Raw genomic sequence first — 22,311 nt, forward strand, 5'->3', positions numbered from 1 at the left:
AGCCCCACATCAGTCTCTCTGCTGTCAATACAGAGCCTGTTTGGGATCCTCTATCTCCCTCTCTCTCTGCCCCTCCCTGCCTGTGCTCTCTCCCTCTCAAAAACAAATAAATATTAAAAAAGAGAGAGATAACTACAGACCAATATCTGTGATGAACATACATGCAAAAATCCTCAGGAAAATATTAGCAAAGTAAATCCAACAGTACATTAAAAAGTCATTTCCCATAATCAAGTGGGATTTATTCCAGGATTGCAAGGGTGGTTCAATCAATCAATGTGATACATCACATCAACATAAGGATAAAAACAACATGATCATTTCAATATATGCAGAAAAAGTATCTGATGAAGTACAGTGTACATACATGATGAAAACCTTCAAAAAAGTAGGTTTAAAGGGAACATACTTTAACATAATAAAAACCTTTCATGAAAAACATACAGCTGACTTCATACTCCATGGGGAAAAACAGAGATTTTCCTCTAAGACCAGGAGCAAGACAAACATGTTTTCTCTCACCACTTTTATATAACATAGCACTGGAAGTCCTATATGCAACGATGAGACAAGAACAAGAAATAAGGGGTATTTCTACTGATAAATGAAAAGTTAAACTGTCACAATTTGCACATGGAATAATACTATACATGTAAAACCCTAAAATCTCCACCAAAAAACTACTAGAACTGATAAATGAATTTTAAAGTCAAAGGATACAAAATTAATATATAGGTATCTGATGCATATCTGTACACTAATAATGAAATAGCAGAAAGAAAAATAAAGAAAACAATCCCATTATAACTATATCAAAAATAATGACATACCTAGAAATAAACTTAACTAAAGATGTGCAAGACCTGTACTCTGGAAACTATGAAACACTGATGAAAGGATTAAAGATTACACAAACAAATGGAAAGATAGTCCATTCCCACATATTGGAAAAACCAATATTGTTAAAATATCCTTCCACCCAAGCCAATCTACAAATTTAATGTAATCACTGTTAAAATGCCAACAACATATTTCCCAGAACTTGAACAAATTTTCCTAAGTTTGTAAGAAACCACAAAGATCCCAAATAACCAAAGTAATGTTGAAAAAGAACAAAGGTAGAGGTATCGTAATCCCAAATTTCAAGATATACTACAAAGATGTAGTAATCAAAACAGTATGGTACTGGCACACACAAATGGACACATAGACATAGAAACATAGAATAGAGAATCTAGAAATAAATCCATGCTTAAATTATCAATTAATCTATGACAAAGGAGGCAAGAATACACAATGGGGGAAAACAGCCTCTGCAACAGAGGATACTGGTAAAACAGAATAGCTACATACAAAAGAATGAAACTAGACTATCTTCTTATAGATACACAAAAATAAACTCAAAGTGGGTTAAAAGCTTAAATGTAAAATGTGAAACCATAAAACTCCTAAAGGAACACATGGGCAGTAATTTCTTTGACATCAACTGTAGGAATATTTTTCTAAATACGTCTCCTCAGATGGTGGAGGGAGGGAACCAAATTAAACTATTAAGACTATAGCAAAATACAAAGCTTTTGTACAGCAAACAAAACCATCAACAAAACAAAAAGGCTACCTACTGAATGGTGGAAGATATTTATAAATGATATATTGGGTAAGGGGTTAAAATCCAAAATAGCTCATACAGCTGAACACCAAAACAAAAAGTCCAATTTAAAAAATGGGCAGAGGACATGAATAGCCATTTTTCCAAAGAAGATATACAGATGGACAACAGACATATGAAAAGATGCTCAACACCACTAATCATCAGAGAAATGCAAATTAAAACCATAATGAGATATCACTTTATACTTGTCAGAATGGCTAAGATGAAAAACTTAAGAAATAACAAGTATTGGTGAGGATATGGAGTAAAAGGAACCTTCATGCACTGTTGATGAAAATGCAAATTGGTATAGCCACTATGGAAAACAGTACGAAAGTTCTTCAAAAAATTATGACTCACTAATTCCACTACTGGGTATTTAGCCATAGAAAATGAAAACACTAATCCAAAAAGATAAATGCACCTCTATGTTTATTGCAACATTACTTACAACACCTAAGATATGAAAGCAACCCAATGTCCATTGAAATAAGAATAGAGATTTTTTTTTTTTTTTTTTTTTTTTTTTTGCGGAGGGAAAATGTCATTTTGTTCTAAAGTGAGACTGATTGTTTAAAAAGAAAAAAAAATAGGACAAAATCTAAATGTAATAAAGAAGTTGTAACAAGTTTGTGTAAAGGCAACTTAGGAAATGAATTTTATGCATATTAAAGGTAAATGAATGTGAAGTTTTCTTTTTAAATAAGCTTTAATATCAATGCTGTACTTATGTAAAACTAAATCTGAATTTTCTTTCATCTGCTGAAATGACAAGTTTTTATAGATGATTCATCTGATCAAAAGAAAACAAAAAAAACAAAAAAGAAAGGTTTTCTTTAGCTTTTATGTGATATTTTAATCAAAATAATTTCCTGTGTTTGCTGTCTTTATCAGGTGTTTGATTATTTATAAACCTAGTACTCTTCATACTAAAAGAGCTACATTTTGCTCAGAACCATGCAACCTTCTATATTTTCCTGTGGAGTCTTTAGTTGTCACTACAGTTAAATGAGTAACTACATATTGTTTCACAGTTAACCAGGCTCCTATTTGACCAAGGGTTTTAAAATCTTTTGATATTTATGACAAACTTCCCCAAATGAAATTCTAAATGAAGTCTTCTTTCACCTTGAACTAGCTTTGAGATTTCCAAAGAGTCCCTGGGACATCCCCAAAAATAATATTCTCTTCTTACAAAAAGGGTTATGTTAAACTAATTGGGCTAATTTGATGTTAAATTACATGAGAAACACCATAAAATAAAAATACTAAGCCCTCCTTTTGTTGCATTTCTGTAGATATGTGGTATAAGTGCTCTAAAAATTCTTCTGTGAAATTCTCACAGATCTGATATGTCCCAGCATAATGTTGTCAGTCATAATTCTCATTATTATCTTAAAGTGTTGCATGTTACAGAAATAACCAAATTTCCTTGTCAATTTCATTATAATGAACTCTCATCAGATCTTTAACAATGAGCATCTTTAAGTCTTTTCATAGATCATTATTGTTTTATTCTGATGCTTTTTACAACAGTGTTCTTGCAAAAATGATTCATTTTAAGGAAATTCATGGAAAAGACGTTCAGCAAGCTCATGTTTCTGATAACTTTAATATCATAAAACTTAACTGTATAAGAATTTCCAGAACTAGTGGAAAAAGTGTATTCAAGCAAATAAAATATCACATGGGACTGAATGAACTAAGGAGGCTGATTATAATTTTTATGACTCTTAGTTTGAACACTGCAGGTTCCTTGATGCTTTGGTTTGGGGGATTTGTTTTTGTTTTCAGATTGAAGGAAACCCTTTCCTTAAGCTATCTAGGACTTACAGCAATTTGATAAAGTATATTCTTGTAAACAAAGATGAAAACATTTCCTTTTTCTCTCTGAACCCTCCAGAATACTTTTGAGTATTCTTTTCTTGGCAATACAGTTAGTTATTTGCATAAGTTCAATAATAGCTCGCCTTGTAGAAGGACAGAAGTGGAAACATTGGCTGCATTACCAAGGCTTTGACAGAAATGGTAATGCAGGTAAATCTGATGACCAATCTTTGGCTTGGTTTTCTGGCCTCAGAGGCTTTAAGCGTTCATCCTGAGACTCCTTATGAAATTTCCAGCAAAGTAGTCTTAGAAAGAGTTTACATGGTCAGTAACTATTTTTGCTATACTTATGTGAATAATCAGGCCAAATTTAATGCAAACAAATTAGTTTTATTGTGACTATATTTGGTAAAAAATGAATATATGTGGAGAGAGAAAAACTATGTTTGCACTTTGGTTCATGCTAGATTTTAATCCTATGAATTTTCTTTGATGTTGTGTTACAATACCTGTAAACCAGACTGGATCTGTACTCTAGTTTCCTTAACTATCTATGATTTTCTAAACTAACATTTCCAATTTTCTCCCACCCTTCAGATTTGGAAGCACTAAGAACAAAGACTGCCCTTGAATCTCCCTGGAAGGTACTATACCAGGTCCTCCTCAATACCCAGACGGCAGCCAGACTTTAGGGACTTGAGCCTTGAGTACTTATCTCACAGCTGAAGGAAGCTGTGCCTGACATATGGTCCTGTGCAGATCTTGGTGACTTCCAAATCAAATTTATAAAGAAGAAAAGTAGCTAATTTTGAGGTAGACTGCCTCCTCCCAAAACAATGGATCAAGACATCCTAATTTAGGGGCATGTGGGTGGCTTAGTCAGGTTAAGCTTCCAACTTCAGCTCAGGTCACAATCTCACAGCTCGTGAGTTAGAGCCACATGTTGGGCTTTGTGCTGACAGCTCAGAACTTGGATCCTACTTTGGATTCTGTGTCTTCATCCCTTTCTGCCCCTCCCCTGATTGCTCTCTCTCTCTCTCTCTCTCTCTTTCAAAAATAAACATGAAAAAAAAGTTTTAAGGCTTCCTACTTTAACTAAACATGAAACACTTTTCTTCTTTTTTTTACTCTAGTATTGGCTTAGAACAATAATGCTATGATCTGAATATCCCAGGCTATTGCTAACAGGGGTAACTTTTCTGACTGTTTTATCTACCACCAGAAACTCCAATCTCTTCATGATGTTAGAGATACCTTAGTCTTACCCATAACCAATTTCTCTTAAGATCTATTTCCCTGCACTCAAGCAAGAGAAATACAAACAGACTAACTCTTCATCGCAAGGCTTTTGGAAAAGACCACTTTAAGATAAGATAGTACCTCACAGAATGTCATTCCAATTCCTCTGATCCCTGTTTTGAAAAGGCCAATCAAGAAATTCCAAACAATGGATCTATCAATAACCAGATCTTAGCTGGAGTCTCTGTGCTTCACCTGGTTTCATTTTTATCCACAGTGAACTGTATTTTCAATAGGCATGTGAAAGTTTAGATAGCTGTTTAGATAGAAGGAATGAGTCTAACACAAATCGTGCATGTGTGAATCACACATATTTGTGAAAATCTCTATTATTGGGTCAGACATGATGTTAAATATTGATTTTATTTCCATAGGATGAAGTAATGTCATGAGGATAATCAATCACACTTTCTAAATTTCTAAACAAATTGATATTTATCTCTTATACTTATATTCCTCCAGACACCTAGGGGCTATAGTTATGGAACAATGGAGGTTTGGAGAGGGAGTCTCCCCAGTGAATGGGGTTAAATTCATTAAACAAGGAAGCCATTAGACCAGTAGCTCTAATGCTGTGATGGCTTTAAAAAATAAGTAAGTAAGTAAGTAAGTAAGCAAATAAATAAATAAAAATCTAAGCCTATAAATGCCTCCAGCTCATAAAATTTAAACCTAAAGACAACCAATTACAGTCAACTTGGCTTTAAGCTATAGTCAATCAATAATTTCCTTACTTTACTTCCATCTTCTCTCCATAGCAATCTCTCCCAGAGCAGCTGTCCATGGAGAGCTGTTAATCACTTCCAGTTTGGCACAGCCCTTTTCAAATAGATTTTTGCTTTAAAAAAGTACTTTAAAATGTAACATACCTTAGTTTATCTTTTTTAAAAGATATTTATTTATTTTGAGAGAGAGAGAGAGAGAATATGCAAGTGGGAGGTGGGGGAAGGATCCCAAGCAGGCTCTGCGCTATAGTGTAGACACCAGGAGCCATCTCACAAGCCATGAGATCAAGAACTGAGCTGAAATCAAAAGTCAGACACTTAACTAATGGAGCCATCCAGGCATCTCATGCTTTAGTTTATTTTTAACAGTGGTAAATCTTTCATGTAAGCTTTCAAAGTGGGTATAAGCTAAGAGTGCTAAACTTTGATTCATCATATAATCACACTTAAGAATTATAGTTGCAAGAGAGTCAGAAATATAGAAAGAAAGAGAAGTATCGATGTAAAATAACAACAAAACAAAAAAGCAGAGAAAGACAAATACTGTATGATCTCTTATAAGCCAAATTGTAAAAAAAAATTTAAAAATTAAAAAAAAAAACATACAAGTTAATAGATAAAGGGGGCAGGTTGGTACTTCACAGAGTTGAGGGATCAGGGTTAAGAGAAATGAATGAACTGATGTGTTTTTAAGTCTAAATAAACTGAATTATATCTATCTATCTATATCTATATGTATATCTATACAGACAAACACACATTATATATATACATACATACATATACATACACATTATACATACATTATACATATACATAAATTATATATATATATATACATACATATATACACACATACACACATATACATATATATAACACATAAAATATATAATATATATTATGTCGATAATATAGTATGTAATATAGTATATATTATATTTATAATATAGTATATAATATATATAAGTTAATTATAGTTGCATGAGAATAAGGTATACGGTAAAAGAGAAAGAATCTGAGGTAAAAGGAAATATCCCTTGATATTTCCAAGGATATTCCTTCTGCCATGTCCTAAGCCACATCAATTTGACAATACTTTCTCTAGATGATAGTACAGCAGAAGCTAAGCAAAGCAATCATTGAAAATTTCTTCATTTATATTGTTCAGCTGTCTTCATGCGCTGTTCCTTGATGGCTATGAATGGAAAACAATCCTTGCTATGTTAGATCACAACAAATTCCTAGTTGTTATAGGGAATGAGTTCAGCCTTTTAGCCCCCTACTATAACCTGAATAACTTCATCTGAAAATGCTCTCTGTTGACTACAGAGGCGGTAACAAATGTCATTTCATTATTTGATAGCAAAATCCATAGTTATTTGCCCATAGTGTTTTACATCCTCACAATAACACAATACTTTTCATACCATAAACAATCCACTGTTTAGTATGTAATACACAAGAGGATAAGCTACAGCAATATGCATGTCCATGTATATACACATTTCATTTCTAGAGCTAGCGTGTCCCCAAGAGTTGCTCAAGGTAGAGATAAGGACAGCCCCAAACTTTTAAACTTCTCATTTGTGTAATGCAATAAGATGATCTTAAAATTGCTAACACCCTGCCCAGGGATGTTCCATCACTGCTAACCTGCCTACAACTTAGTAAATTATAAATCTGAAGAGATTACAACTGTCATCTTCATCTCTTACACTGGCATAAGATTCATATTTCAAATCCGGGCTATCTTTGCATATGATTTGGTGTTATATTGTCCTGCCACCAACTAATCATGATTTGGAAAGATGATGAGTTGTCCAAACGCAAACATGCATTTTCCTCTTATCACAGCAGCACAGTTCACTTTAACAGAGTTAAAGGAGCATCAGCATTTCCATTATAAACTCGCGACTTCAAGAGGTTATGTGTGTTGTGAAAGTTCACGGTACGAAGAAATTTGTCAATGCAGTGTGTTCTGGAATACTTAATAATAAAACTATACTAAAAATCTTAAACCTGAAATTGTGTCTTTTAAATATATTTTTGACTTAAAATTCAGTAAATGATTATTTCCATCTTACAAATGGTATTGCTTTCCCTCATCACAAAACATTAAATCATGTATGAAAAGAGGCTTTGGGATAAACTAGCATTGGGCAACAAATGAAAGTTAAACATTCTACTTTCTTATTTTACATGGCCCAGATGTGAACAAAGCACTGTATCCTCCTGACGACAGTAGATATTCTGGGAGGAGTCCATGATCTATGGTGGCCAATCAGAATAAAGCCCATGAATTTAGGAATGAGTCCAGCAAGGTATCCATTTTTACTGCTAGACATGAACTTTAGACAAATTGATGCTGGGGCTTCTTTAGACACCTTTCCACCAAGACAGTAGAGTATGGAACTGACAGATGTGACTATGTGCAGCTGTTGAGGTAGGCAGCACAGGTGGAATATATACCAGAGAAAATTCAGCTCTAATGACATTATCTGAGCCCCTAACACAGTTGTTTTCTGTGATTCAGCCTTATCCATGGATGTTTTAGTTACATGATCTGATAAATTCTTTCTCTCTCTCTTTCTCTTCCATTAAGCCACCGCAGTTAGGCTTTTCCGTGACTTAAAGCTAAATGCCCCTAAAGTGATACAGCCTCCTAATCCATCTATTCCATCTGGGCTCTAGGCTCTTTAATCAATCCAGTGCTTTCTTACCAGACTGATCTTCCTTGAAGCACACTTCATCATGTTATTGTTTAAAAACAAGTGGGGGGAAATGTGCCACTCCTAGCGATGCCCATCACATCGAGTCCAACACCAGAATCTGAAATCTGAAGGCTTCCTTTGTATATCACAAAATACACAAGTTCATCCACAATATATATATTCCAATGAAACTAGTTAAACACTGCTTCTTCCTCTCCTGTCGTGTTTTAACTCCATGTCTCTATTCATGATATTTCCTGTTCCTGGGATGACTTTCTTTATCCTCCCAACATAGGGAAATCTCTCTTAAATTTCAAGGATCTTAGTATCTTCCAAACCATTCTTAGATACTGTCTATTTTCAGTTGTCTACTTATAGTCTTGGCACTATCTTGGCACTATCTCCGTACCTTTCCAGATAATGGTTTTCCTGAATTCAGTGGAAGTTGTAATGATTAATTCAAATCCCTATACTCGGGAGGACTCACTGGCTATGGGTAATAGGATTGACCTTAAACAAGAGAGGAAAACATTGCATGAGGATTTCAGGATGTTTCAAGGAAACCAGGGAAGGTGTGACAATCAAGAAGAAGGCACTCCTCAAACATCATATTCTCTTCGTGCAACTACATAATACTCTAGTCTTTAGACTCTTTGTCCCTCCTTCTTCCCTCTCCTTCCTTGTTTTGTCCTCTGTTCTATTCCATTATACTCTCTCACTTCTCTCCCCTCTCTCTCACATCCATCTTTCTCTCTCCCCACTGACATTCTGACCTTTTTTTGGTTGCCTGCTGGACTACAGTCCACCCATAAGAATAACTGACTACTAGTAAACCCCAAATGCCAAATTCCTGACATACAATTAATGTTGTTGTTTTTGAGTCAAACACCATTGGTTCAGTCAGACATAGACATAGGAGGAGATTTTGTAAAAACAGCCACAATCTTTCAAGTTACAGAAGTGACTTTGGAGGAAAAAACCAGTGAAGTAGACACTCCCATATATGTCCACTACAATTTCACACAAAATTAGCGTATTATTTTAATGCACTATTGATAGGAGTTTCACAAACGATATAGGGGGTGATTTAAACCCTAAAGAGTTAGAGTCATAAAACTAGATAGAAAAGTCTAGACAAATGGATGAGAAATGGATGATTAATTCAAAGGAGACAGATGAGTCTTTCAACGGTCAATTAACACTAGCATCGATGACTTTAGGGTCAGAATGGCATACAGAGTTAAAGACGGCACACTTTCCATGTTTGTAAATTTAAAAATGTTCTGAGGTCTTTCAATAAAGATGGAGTAACAGAAACTGGACAGGGACTCTCCATCCTGAAACAAACAACAACATTAGACAAAATGTATTTTAAGATTATTTTGAAGATACTGGACAGCAGGAAACAGAGCAGAGTAATCCTTGAGACCAAAGAGTAAAAGAACTTAACCATACAATTGTACCAGCATGTACTACTTGAAGTTCTCAGGCCATGACATTGGGATAGGTAAAGAAGTTGAATCACTAAAGCTGTTCAATGATCTTCTGTTGTTTCTAATCCTGACTGTCTACATACAAATCAAGACATGAAGTTGAGAGTTTGGGAAGACCAAGGTAGCTAGAGTTTACAAGGGAGAGTACAGGAATTACATAAGAGAGAACTCTGGAAATTTCACAGGTTAGGAAGAATACCTTTCCAGCCATAGTGGAAAACCTCATAATTAATGAGGCACTGAGCAGAGTATCAGAAGTCTTGCCTCAGTCCTGGATAATAAATTTAAAAGGATTTGAATAAGACAAAGTATGTTCATTGACTACTACAGAATTCAATTAGAAATTGACAATTAAAAACATATTTACACAATCCCCAAATATGTCAAAACTAAATAATACATTTCCATAAAAGAAGAAATCCATCAAAGAAGAAATCAAAAGAGAAACTGGAAAATAATTTGAATAAAAATAAAAGCATAGCATATTAAAATATATGGAATGCAGTTAAAAACAGTTCTTAGAGGGAAGCTGATAAGACTAACCACCTGTGTTAGGAAAAAAAAGAAAGGTCTCAAATAACACTGATTTCAAACTTAAGAAACTAAACAAAAAAACAAAAACAAAAAAAAAAAAAAAAAAGGAAGAAGAAAAATTACCTCCCCAAAAAGAAATTAATGAAGATTAAAGGAGAAAACAATAAAATAGAAATCAGAAAAGTATAAGGGTGCCTGCTGGGTGGCTCAGTGGGTTAGGCATCTAACTCTTGGTTTCAGCTCATGTCATGATCTCATGGTTTGTGAGTTAGAGCCCTGCATTGGGCTCTGTGCTGACAGCATCGAGCCTGCTTGACATTCTCTCTCTCTCCCCCCACCTCTCTCTCTCTCTCTCTCTCTCTCTGCCTCTTCCTTACTCACTCTCTTTCCCAAAAATAAATAAAGTGGAAAAAAAAAAGAAATCAGAATAGCATATAGAAAAATCAGTAAAACCAAAAGCCAGTTCTTTGAAAGATCAATAAAATTAATAAATCTTTAGAGTAATCAAGGAAAAAGGGAGATGATACTAATTAGTAGTATCAGCAATAAGAAGAATGGCATCACCACAGATTCTACAGTTTTAAAGGAATAAGGGAATATAATTAATTTCTCAATGCCAATAAATTCAACAATTTAGATAGGGGACCAGTTAACTTTCTCTGCTCCCCCAGGACCAAGGCTGACACAGCAGAATCACCACAGTCAGCCACAAGCCCATTCTAGGCACATCTTCTTGCCACTTGAGCAAAGGACACAAGGAAATACCATACCAGACATAAGGCAGAGTCAATAAGCAAGTGGAAATGAGCTAGGAGAAGTTAGTTTTTCTGTGACAATGAAGGTACTGAAACTTCAAACATGGGGTAGGGAGGATGAAGATTAGAGAAGGATCTCTTTCAGTTATATTAGACCATTAATAGCCAAGTGAGAAGTTTTGAAAGTTCAAAGCTTTGACATGGTATGAAAGGGTCAAACATTTATAAATTTTGAAGAAAATTAATAGCCATGCTGGGTTTTCTTAAATAAATGGTAAGCTTCAGAGGGAGAAAACCAATATTTTTTTTTTAAGTCTGCTTTGAAAATATCAGACCAGTATTTTTTTCTAATGATTGAACAATTTCATTGTAACATTATTAGTGGTTGGTACTGATGAGAAAAAAAGACACTGGAGAGCAGAATGTATCTGAAGTAGGAGAAACATTATAGCTACATAGTAGCAACAAAGTATCAGTAGTACCCAGGTAAATTCATCATACACCTCTTCCTCATTGGGGAGTTTTGTTCACAGTGGATACTTGGCCATGGCTGGAGATGTTTGTGGTTGCCATGTACCAGGGATGTACGGGCATCTAGGGATGCTATTAAACTTCCTACAGTGTACAGGATACCACCACCACCAAAAGAATGATCTGGCCCAAATTGTCAATATTGCCAAGGTTGAGAATCCCTGTTTTTTGTTTGTTTGTTTTTTTGTTGTTGTTGCTGGCTATTTTGTTTGTTTGTTTGTTTTTTTAGTATGTATTTCCTCAACCTCCATATACCGGGTACCATTCCAGCTAGGGGAAGAAACAAAAAAACAAATAAACAAATAAACTCATTGTTGGGAAAGGTCATTTAAAGACATCCCTGCCAGTTGACCCAAGAGCTGGCCCTGGGCACTCAGAGACATCTCACCCCCACCCAGTCCTTTGAATGTGGGTTCCATTTGCCTTTCCTACTCCCAGAGGCTTCACCAGGGATAAAGCCTTGAGATATTGATGTGGTGCTAAGAACACCTGCATGGTATACAAGAATGAACTTTGGTGAATATGTGCATGCATCCACTCACCTTGCCCAAGATAAGCAGCATTGTATGGAGCGTTTGTGTTTATTTGGGAAATATAACCATCCTCAAGATAACCATTCCATCCATTGGAAACTTGTGTAACATATTTTATCCTTAAATTAACCAAATAATACCCTCTGCCAACATTTTCTCATTATCTATGATGTATACTCATGCTATTGTGTACCATACAGCTTGCACACCTGGTCAGGGGGCCCTGATGACGAACGGTGGGGTTCTAGATTAGAGTGTCAAAACCGAAAGATCTGGTCAAACTATTGTTTTTCTGATGGTGACAGTGCAATTCCATGGAGCCAAGAGTTACTCACGTGACAGATGTGTACTTAGCACATATGCTCACTGCTTATGCATATTGTTTTCTACATAGCCATATAGATTTGTAGAGAATGAAAAATGAAAGGAAATATAGAGATAAGCTTTAAGAAAATGAAATTTTATATTTTGATTAATTATCATCAGAGTCAATAATAATGAGGGAAAATGGCTTATTTGACCTGAGCAGATGAATGAGATAGATTAGGAATGAGATCACTGGACTGCTGCTAAGAAAAGAGAAAATGCTTATCTGTCTTGAAATAAAGACTATACATTTGAATAGTACATAAGTATATATGTTAAAGTTATTAATAAAAGCACTGTTATAGAGACATAGCTCAGAAAAGAGTGAGCAGAATGATTAAAAGTTCTAGAGGTAATAATATCTAGAGTTAAGCTTGTATTGCATTTCTGAGAAAGGAAAAATGAAACTAACCATAATCTAAGTAAACATATATAAACATATTAATTAGGTTATATGATATAGAGATAAATGAAAAAAGAAAATGACTTATGAAGAATACAGAAAGTTCCCTTTTTGCCAAAAACTTCAGTCTTTTCCATATTTACAAAATAAATATGGTTGTAAATGGCTGAGGGCAGATGAGTTACAAACATTAAACACGAACAAGCAAACAAACAACAATAAATTAACCCATTAGAAAAAAAAAAAAAAGAGGATAAAGCCTAAGATTACTTGCAGTCCTTTTTCTGAGGAAATAACCTAGCAAGTTTTAGGGAAATATTTATTTAGGGAATGAACCAGGAATGTACGAAAAGCCCAGAAAGTAGAAGACAAGAAAGGTTGTCTGAAAAGTAGCAGCAGTAAAGGGCTATGCAGAGTGTAAACAACTGTAAAACACACAATAAAGAAAATAGACAAAGTACAAGAGAATGTAGTGAAATACTGAAGATGGAAAAACAAAGAAGGAATCTCAGAGATTAAAAAAAGGGAAGCTCATAAAATAAGCACATCACTGTAATAAATAGTAATAATTCATCTTTGAGGGATATTTGCCATATTCGTGAAAAAGGAGGGAGGAAGGGAGGAAGGGAGGGAGGGAGGGAGAGAGGGAAGGAAGGAAGGAAGGAAGGAAGGAAGGAAGGAAGGAAGGAAGAGAGGGAAGGAAGGAGGGAGGAGGGGGGGAGGGAGGATGGAGAAGCAGATCAAAACACCAGTCCTGAAAAATGACCTCACTAGAGAATATGTCCCCATCTCCTCCCTCTGTGAAGAAGGCCTCCTGGCCAAAGCAAATCTTACAATTCAATAGTATGTTGGTAATTAGTTGAAATGTTTAATTTAACGGTTTAGTAAATTCAGCTAATAGTTTATCTCAAGTGTGTGATTAAGTTATTCTTGAGGAAATTCCTTTTTTTCTGTTGTTCCAAATCTCAATTAAGATTTCTAACATGGTATTCTTTGTTTCAAAAATATCCTAATGCAAAAGGGAAATAAGATGGATCTACATCTCAATCCTCGTTTGAAAATGTCCCATAGATGAATCAAAATCTAACTGCACAAAAATACAAAGCAGATAAGTACAAAGAGCAGCAAAAAATTGTTATAAAATCTTTGACTAAGAAAGGTCTAATATTACATAAATCCAGGAGCCCTAAAAAAGGATACATTTGTATACTTAAAATATTTTAAAATTTCCATTCATAAGAAATGAAGTAATCTTAAAGTAAGTCACCTTAAAGTAAACAGATAAATGACAATTGGAGAGAAATATATATAATGAGTGTGATACACAGTAGCCTAATCTCTTAATACTTAAAGAGGTTTAAATAATCAGTTAAAAATTAGAAAAAACAGGAAGATAAAAATAGACAATTTCATGGAAAAGTATATATAAACAGCTATTAAGTACCTGGATTAATATTTAGACTCCTTCATTGTGAAATACAAATACACTAAGATATTAAAATTCAAATTAAAAATACACTGATATTGAAATTAAAATTAAAAATACACTAACATAGCATTTTTGTTTAGCAAACTGGCAAATATCAAAAGATGGGTAACAATTTGTTAGTGAGATTAGAGAAAGAAACAAGTACTCTCATATATGTTAATGTTAATATAATTATTAAAATGTATTTATAGTCCATGTAAACTTTGGCACCACAATTCCAATAGGAAATTATTCTACAGATTATCATGAACTATGAAGAGTCTGAGACTTTCTCCTACTTTCGAATTAACAATTAACCTGTCACAGTTTCACAGATGTTGGCAGAAGATTGGAGACTCCTGAGCCAGAAATGAACTTTATCACTTATGGGATAGGAAGCATCCTGAGCTATATGTTCTTATTGGTTCCCTTTGCCCTTTCAAGTCCCACAAAGATAACAGGGAAGGGGCAAGATGGATGTTGCCTGTATTAAGGGTTTGCATCACAGCTGAGGAACCATGAGCTTAGGAATCTGAATCTTTATGCCGACAAATAACTAAACATGCTCTCCTTCCACAAAGAGACCCCATCTCTCTCTTCCATGGTTATTTGCCACACAAACCTCTTTGATGAGACAGTCCCAAATAAAATAGCAGTTAGTGCCTTTGTTCACAAGATACACACAAAAGTAATCGACCCATGGAATGTAGCTTCCTAACAGATATTTCAAGCAAAGTTTGGAGTTGAAGTATTTTCACTGTAGCTCTGTAAAATAGCAAACTGTTAGAAATATATAAAATACCCATTAACTACTAAACCTACTAGTAAGCTTATATATGCTGATACATGAATGTATAATAAAGGCAGGAAAGTAGTATATCTATTTTTCAAGTTGTACTTCCTAGAACCTAAATTCACTCATATAATGAATGAAAAAAAAATGGTAACAGCATTGCATCTAGGGGGAAAAAACTGCATAGTTGGGGGTATGTGGAAAAGAAAATTAATTTTTATGGTATGTTTTTGTGCCTTTTGAATTTTGTCACATTATTCAGAAAATTTATTATTTTTGTAGAAATATATTCAAATTTACTAGTCCATTCTTGACCCTGAACTCAGGCCCAGGTAGGGCTCCACTGTGCCATATTTTTATTCCTAACTGATAGAGAGTAAAATGAAAGAGGTTCCTAAACCATTCAGTATAAATTAGAATCCCTACCAACATTATTTTCAGTATCAGTATCCCAGTTTTATTCCTATAAAACATCATAAATGTATGGGGGCGCCTGGGTGGCGCAGTCGGTTAAGCGTCCGACTTCAGCCAGGTCACGATCTCGCGGTCCGTGAGTTCGAGCCCCGCGTCAGGCTCTGGGCTGATGGCTCGGAGCCTGGAGCCTGTTTCCGATTCTGTGTCTCCCTCTCTCTCTGCCCCTCCCCCGTTCATGCTCTGTCTCTCTCTGTCCCAAAAATAAATAAAAAACGTTGAAAAAAAAATTAAAAAAAAAAAATAAATGTAAATAATCTATCTGGGTGCTATATGTTTTTATTTTGCTCCATAATAAAGAACACTGTAATCTCTACTCTCTAGCCTATGGTAAAAGCCCTTTATAAAAATTACCTAGCCCACAGTAAAAGTCCACTATAAAAATTAGAGGAACTTAATTAATTATGACAACACACTAAACATTAAAGTTTAACATACGACTACTATTTTCTTGTACAATTTTAAGAAGAGATTGATAAGATTAATGGAGGGGGTTAAAGAGCTTAATACTTTGGGATGCCTGGGTGGCTCAGTTGGTTAAATGTCCAACTTCAGTTCAGGTCATGATCGCGCAGTTTGTGAGTTAGAGCCCTGTGTTGGGCTCTGTGCTGATAGCTCAGAACCTGGAGCCTGCTTCGTATTCTGTGTATCCTCCTGTCTCTCTCTGTCTCTCAATAATAAATAAACATTATTTTTTTTTAAATAACAGGAATTACCATTAAATTTTTTTAAAAAGTGTACTTTGGTACAAATTTTCATTAGGAATTACCCCAATCCCAAGGAGTGATAACGATATCTTATATTAATGTACTGATGTGAATTAGAACAATAGATTCCCATTACTTAGATGCCTCTTGCTATGGAGCAGAAATCAGCTGACTATAGCCTAGAGGTCAAATATGGCCCATTATCTCTTCTGTAAATAAAGTTTTACTGGAACACAGCCACGCTCACTCATTTACATATTGTCTATGACTGCTGTCACACTACACTGCAAAAGCAGAGTTGAGTGGTTGCAACAGAGATTACAAAGCCTAAAATATTTACTATCTGGCTGTTTACAGGAAAAAAAAAATTGCTGACTGCTGTTCTAGAGGTCTTCGTGGAGCTCCAAATAATGGTGAGAGCAGATGCTGTCACCAATATTACAAAGAAATTGAATAACCATCAGCACTGGGACAAAAATTATTCAAAGTCCTTTGTCTGGATAGGAAAAGAATACAATCTTTATATGAAAATTCTTTTAAAAGATTCCTTGAAAAGAATAACTGCTTATTATCAGGAAAAGACAGGGCAAGAAGCATGGGCAATAAGAAACTTCCATTATCTTTCAGACAAGTCTCCTGAGGTAATGCCATTCTAATTGTTTATTCAAGAGGTCATTTTGTGTTCAGATACAAATCAGACTCTAAAAATGGAAGGTGAGTGCCATTTCCATGTTCTCAATTACTCTGTCAGAGCTTAACAGTCATATGCATTTCCCCTATTAAATTATTGGTGATAGACAAGTGGTGTAAACCAACAGGACAGCCTATATATTCCAAGTAGCATGGCTGGTCCTTCCACACTCCCCAGGCTCCCTTCTGTTTAAGGTGAACTTAGGCTCTAAAATAGATATATCTATTCAGTATCAACAAAGGTGCTACTTTGGTAATGTGTTACGAGTATGTACATGTCCACCAACTAAAATCAGAACTCAGATTTTCAGCCCATTATTTGGGTTATCCTGGAAGAACTGGTAAAGAAAACTCTTAATAACAAATTAAATATAAATATAAATATAAATACAAATATAAATAAATATATACATATACATATATAATATATAATTTAATATATAATATATAATTTAATATATAATATATAATTTATATATATACATATATTGTATATATATATAATATATGTATATATATATAATATGACCCAGAGGAAAAAGAATTCTTTTGAAATATATATTATTTAAGACATATATCTCCTCAGCCTGACTATAACTCACACATTTACTGTTTATGTTTTATAAAATAATAATGTTCCAGACAGTAGCTAAGAAATGATTATTTGCCCATGGGTCATACATCAGAGCTTATATGCACATTAATGGATAGGGGAGGAAGCTTCAATTTGCTTTTAAAAAATGAGATAAAAAGAGATCAAGGAAGGAAAAGAGCAGTCGCAGTTGATCAGTTTGATCACTTCTATAGATTGCTTGTCAGAGGGAGAAAAACATCACAGATATCACTTCAAGTTTTCAAAAGATTAGCACTGTACTGTTCTTCCCTAAACCCCTTCTTACCATTATGCCTCAATTATTTGACTTTTCTGTTATCAAATGCCAATCACTCCCAGGCGTCCTTCATTATCAAGTCAAAGCATTTTCCTTCCCAAAACTCAGATTGCAGCATTTCCCAAGGCTTACTGATGGTTTTACGAGGAACCAAACTTTCCAGATAAGATATTTTATACTTTGCAAATCCTTTTAAGAACAGCATGCTGTAAGTGTGTGAGGCTAATTCTTTCTCCATCACATGCAGATAGAGTTGGGTTGGTTTCTCTACAATAATCAGGAGAAATTTCTCTTACAGTAACCCTTTCTGATAATGATCCAACATCTGCATGTTTGCAAAATAAAGGAAAAAAATAAGTGATCCTCAAAGCTGCAAGTCAAAACTATTGTAGAGATTAAAAAATGCAATGATGGTATCTGAGGTGATCATGTTAAATTAATGTATCCATCAAATTAACTAAATTTGCTCTTTTTCAGATGGACATCAACACCGATGATGTTTTTTTCATTCAGTGTATATGTTTAGTTCCCCATATATGCAACTCAAAATTCAAAAACCATAAAACAGACAGAAAGAGCTAGTGTTAGAGCACTTCTATTTAGAAATGACCAAATTCAAGGTAAATATTTGCACATCAATGCAAGCTAATCAAGCATCCTTATCAAGAGGTAAAGCTGGTGCTTTACTCAAAGTTTAACATGGAATAGTTAAAGGCAAGGACAACTTTCAGGTGCCCTTATCAACATATTAGCCCCAATTGCATTTTCCAAATATGTTATCAAAATGGTAATTCTGTGCTTTCCTTTCTGTAGCTAGACTAGTTTTCATAAAGGTAGAATTATTACTATAAATATATTGGGGGGAAACTATTTCAATTACTGGGAGAATATGTAACTCCAAGTCTATTTATTTCAATTTATTCAACTGTCTTGATATATTCGCGCACAGAACTTTATAAAGAATGAATAAATTCACCTTGAAATTGTACCAATTGACTTTGGCTGGGCTAGGCTGTGAGAGGAATCAGAGTCCTTTTTTGAAATAAGCCTTGACAATGCTGATCAAAACAAAGGGGCTATTCATTTATTAAACTGACAGCTCAACCCCGGCTTCAAGCTTGTGGGATGATGGGGCCTGGGGTGTTAGTCATGGCCTGAGGTGCTGGCCTCTACCACATACATTTTTGCTACTCACACACTCAGAGCCTATATCTGATGGTGTGACATTTCCTAGGGCATTGGCAGCTGTTCAGATGTCAAGCAGCTGGTGTGAGAACTGTCATCCACTCCAGGTTGTTATTCCATGAGTGACATGTTAGCCCAGAGAATTTTTTCATAAAACCACCTTGGTTTCCCTTTAGTTACTTATAATCTTTCAAAAATTTCAGCAAAGAGATGTGTCGGGGATAACAACTCTATTAAAGCAAAATTGGGCACCAGATAATAGTGGTTATTATTACAAACTTGTGAAATATGCGTTGAGGAGTTTGTTACTAATAGAGTAATTGTACCAAATTTTGTAAACCGATTATTTATTTTATGAGTGATACTGCAATTCAACTTTCTATTTACTTATTCAACAGGTAAAGCACTGCAATGCTATTCTGAATACTCTCAGAATGCTACATAAACTAAAATTATCTTGGGTATGGCAATGGGAGTGTGTTAGGTACACACGAACATCACCATCACATGTGACCATCCAAAAGCTACACAATCGTATGGAATAGAGCAAACCATGATCAACAGAGCACATTTAAATTTTCAGTCATCCACAGTATTATCTTGGCTTCTGAAGCACACTCAGCAACATTCAGAATGTGAAAGCATTCTTCCTTAGAACACATATTGCTACATGTTAAAACAAAGGGTTCCTTCTAAGAATATTCTGTTGCAAAATACAAAGTAAAGACAAGTTCTTGAACCAGTAATGAGATGGTGTTAAAATCTGATCATCATTTGGAGAAAGAGGAATATGTCCTTAAAAAAAAAGGCTCAAAGGAATATGGCTGAGTAGGAGAAAGCTTGTATGAAACCTTTGAATGAAGAGAGCAAAGCATGATACTAGTCACAGCTAGAGCCTGGATATTCCCAAAGCCTCTAAGAAATTTTGGCTTTCCTCAAAAGACATGTTTACTCAGGTTTACTTAGGATGGAAAAACAAATCTATGAATTTTAAAGTCATTTCAGTAAAAAGAGAGCAACATGGCCTGACAAAAATGATGCTGGCAATACTGCTAATGTTTCATTCTTTAATTTCCTACTGATCACTTTGCACATGCTTTTTCTACACATAAGTATGCAGTGTTGAGTTTCAAGAGTTTATTTTTTATCATTTCTTTCTTGCTTCCTTTCCAAATTTTTGTAACATTATTACAAATTTCTCTTAGAGCATCCTCTCCCAACCCCACCGCCACCATTAGCCCACATAAAGGAGGTAGAGCTGAATAATCCCCAATGTCAAGGTAGCAGGCATAGGACCTGGGCCTAGACCAGGTCACTGCCTTATATACACTTTAAAGTAGCAAATGACTCCAACTGGGCCAATAAAATTCGGTTCCCAAATTCCAATCTGAATTGATGAGGAAAAGTTTTGAAGCAGTAAGTTAGCTACCTTACTGCACCATTGAGAGAGCTTCTCTGAAAACTGAATCATCACAGAAGAAAAAAAAAGGAACACATCTATGCAAAGAACCTAGTGACATCCATTGAGACCCTGAATTTATCCTTATCTGAAAACACAACCCACATACATTTCAGTTACACAAGCAAATAAAATCCCTGTCATTAAGCCAATTTGCAATGATTTTGTTACTGTACCTGGACAAATGTTAATCTAACTATGCTCAAATTTTTATTAAGTCCTCTTTTATAAATTCTTGTACAAACTTGTGTTTGGAAAGGAAATAATATAATTAAAATAGATTTCTGTGAATTTTTGACAGATAGCCTTCACCTACATTTTTGGCCTATGCTTTAATGGACTAACATACTTAACAAATGATCTGGAACAAACTGGCCATCCAAAGGAGAAAAAGAAAAGTAAAAAATCTATACACACATCTGATACCATTCACAAAACTTACCTCAAGATAAATTGAAATCTTAAAAGCAGGAGGGACAAATGATAGGGTATTTTCAAAGGACTGAAACAGACTAAAATTGACTTATCGATAGAAAAAAAAAAAAAAAACCAATGGAATGTTCATCTTCAAAATTCTAAAAAATAAAGAAAAACAAAATCCTGCTTATATCCAGTAAAAGTAAAATGCTATATCCAGTAAAATGCTATATCCAGTAAAAGTATCTATGGAGAATGAAGGTGAAATAAAGATATTTTAGACAAAAAAAAAGAAAGTAAGTAAAAAATAATGATAACATAAATAAATGAAAACCTGGGAGAATTTATCACCTTCAGCCTTGTACTAAGGACACTGTGGACAGAGTTGCTCAGGCAAAAGAACAATAATCACAGAAGGAAAATAGAACAAAGGAAAATAGGAAAAGTAATGAAGAGTAAGTATACAAAGAAATTAATTCAAAATGGATCACAGACCTAAATATAAAATAAAAAATATAAAACTTCTAGAAGATAATATAGGAGAAAATCTAGATGATCGTGGGGATGGTAATAACTTTTTAGACACAACACGAAACATGTGATCCATGAAATAAATAATTGATAAGCTGGACTTCATTAAAATTAAAAGTTCTGGGGCGCCTGGGTGGTTCAGTCAGTTAAGCATCTGACTTTGGCTCAGGTCATGATCTCATGGTTGTGAGTTGGAGCCCCGTGTCGGGCTCTGTGCTGACAGCTCAGAGCCTGAAGCCGGCTTTGAATAATGTGTCTCCTCTCTCTGCCCCTCTCCAACTTGTGCTCCATCTATCTGTCTCTCAAAAAATAAATAAATGTAAAAAAAAAATTAAAAGTTCTGCTCTGCAAAAGATAATGTAAAGAGAATGAGAAGACAAGCCACAGACTAGGAGAAAATATTTACAAAAGATACATCTGATAAGGACTGTTACCCAAAATATACAAAGAACTCTTAAAATTCAACAATAAGAAAACAACCTGGTTAGAAAATGGGCCAAAGACCTGAAGAGAAACCTCACTAAAGCCATACAGATGCATAAAGTGTATGAAAAAGTATTTCACGTGATTTGTCACAAGGAAATCACAAATTAAAAAACAATTATATGCTACTAGAGGCCTATTAGAATAGCTAAAATCTGAAACACTGACAACACCGAATGCCAGTGAGAAAGTTGAGCAATAAGAGCTCTGATTTACTGCTGATGAAGACGCAAAATGGTACAGCCACTTTGGAAGATAGTTTCCTAAAAGACTAAAGAAGGTGGTTTCTTTTTTTTTTTTTAATTTTTTTTTTCAACGTTTTTTATTTATTTTTGGGACAGAGAGAGACAGAGCATGAACGGGGGAGGGGCAGAGAGAGAGGGAGA

The sequence above is a fragment of the Panthera tigris genome, chromosome A1 (genome assembly GCF_018350195.1).
Source record: "Panthera tigris isolate Pti1 chromosome A1, P.tigris_Pti1_mat1.1, whole genome shotgun sequence".
Taxonomy (NCBI): domain Eukaryota; kingdom Metazoa; phylum Chordata; class Mammalia; order Carnivora; family Felidae; genus Panthera; species Panthera tigris.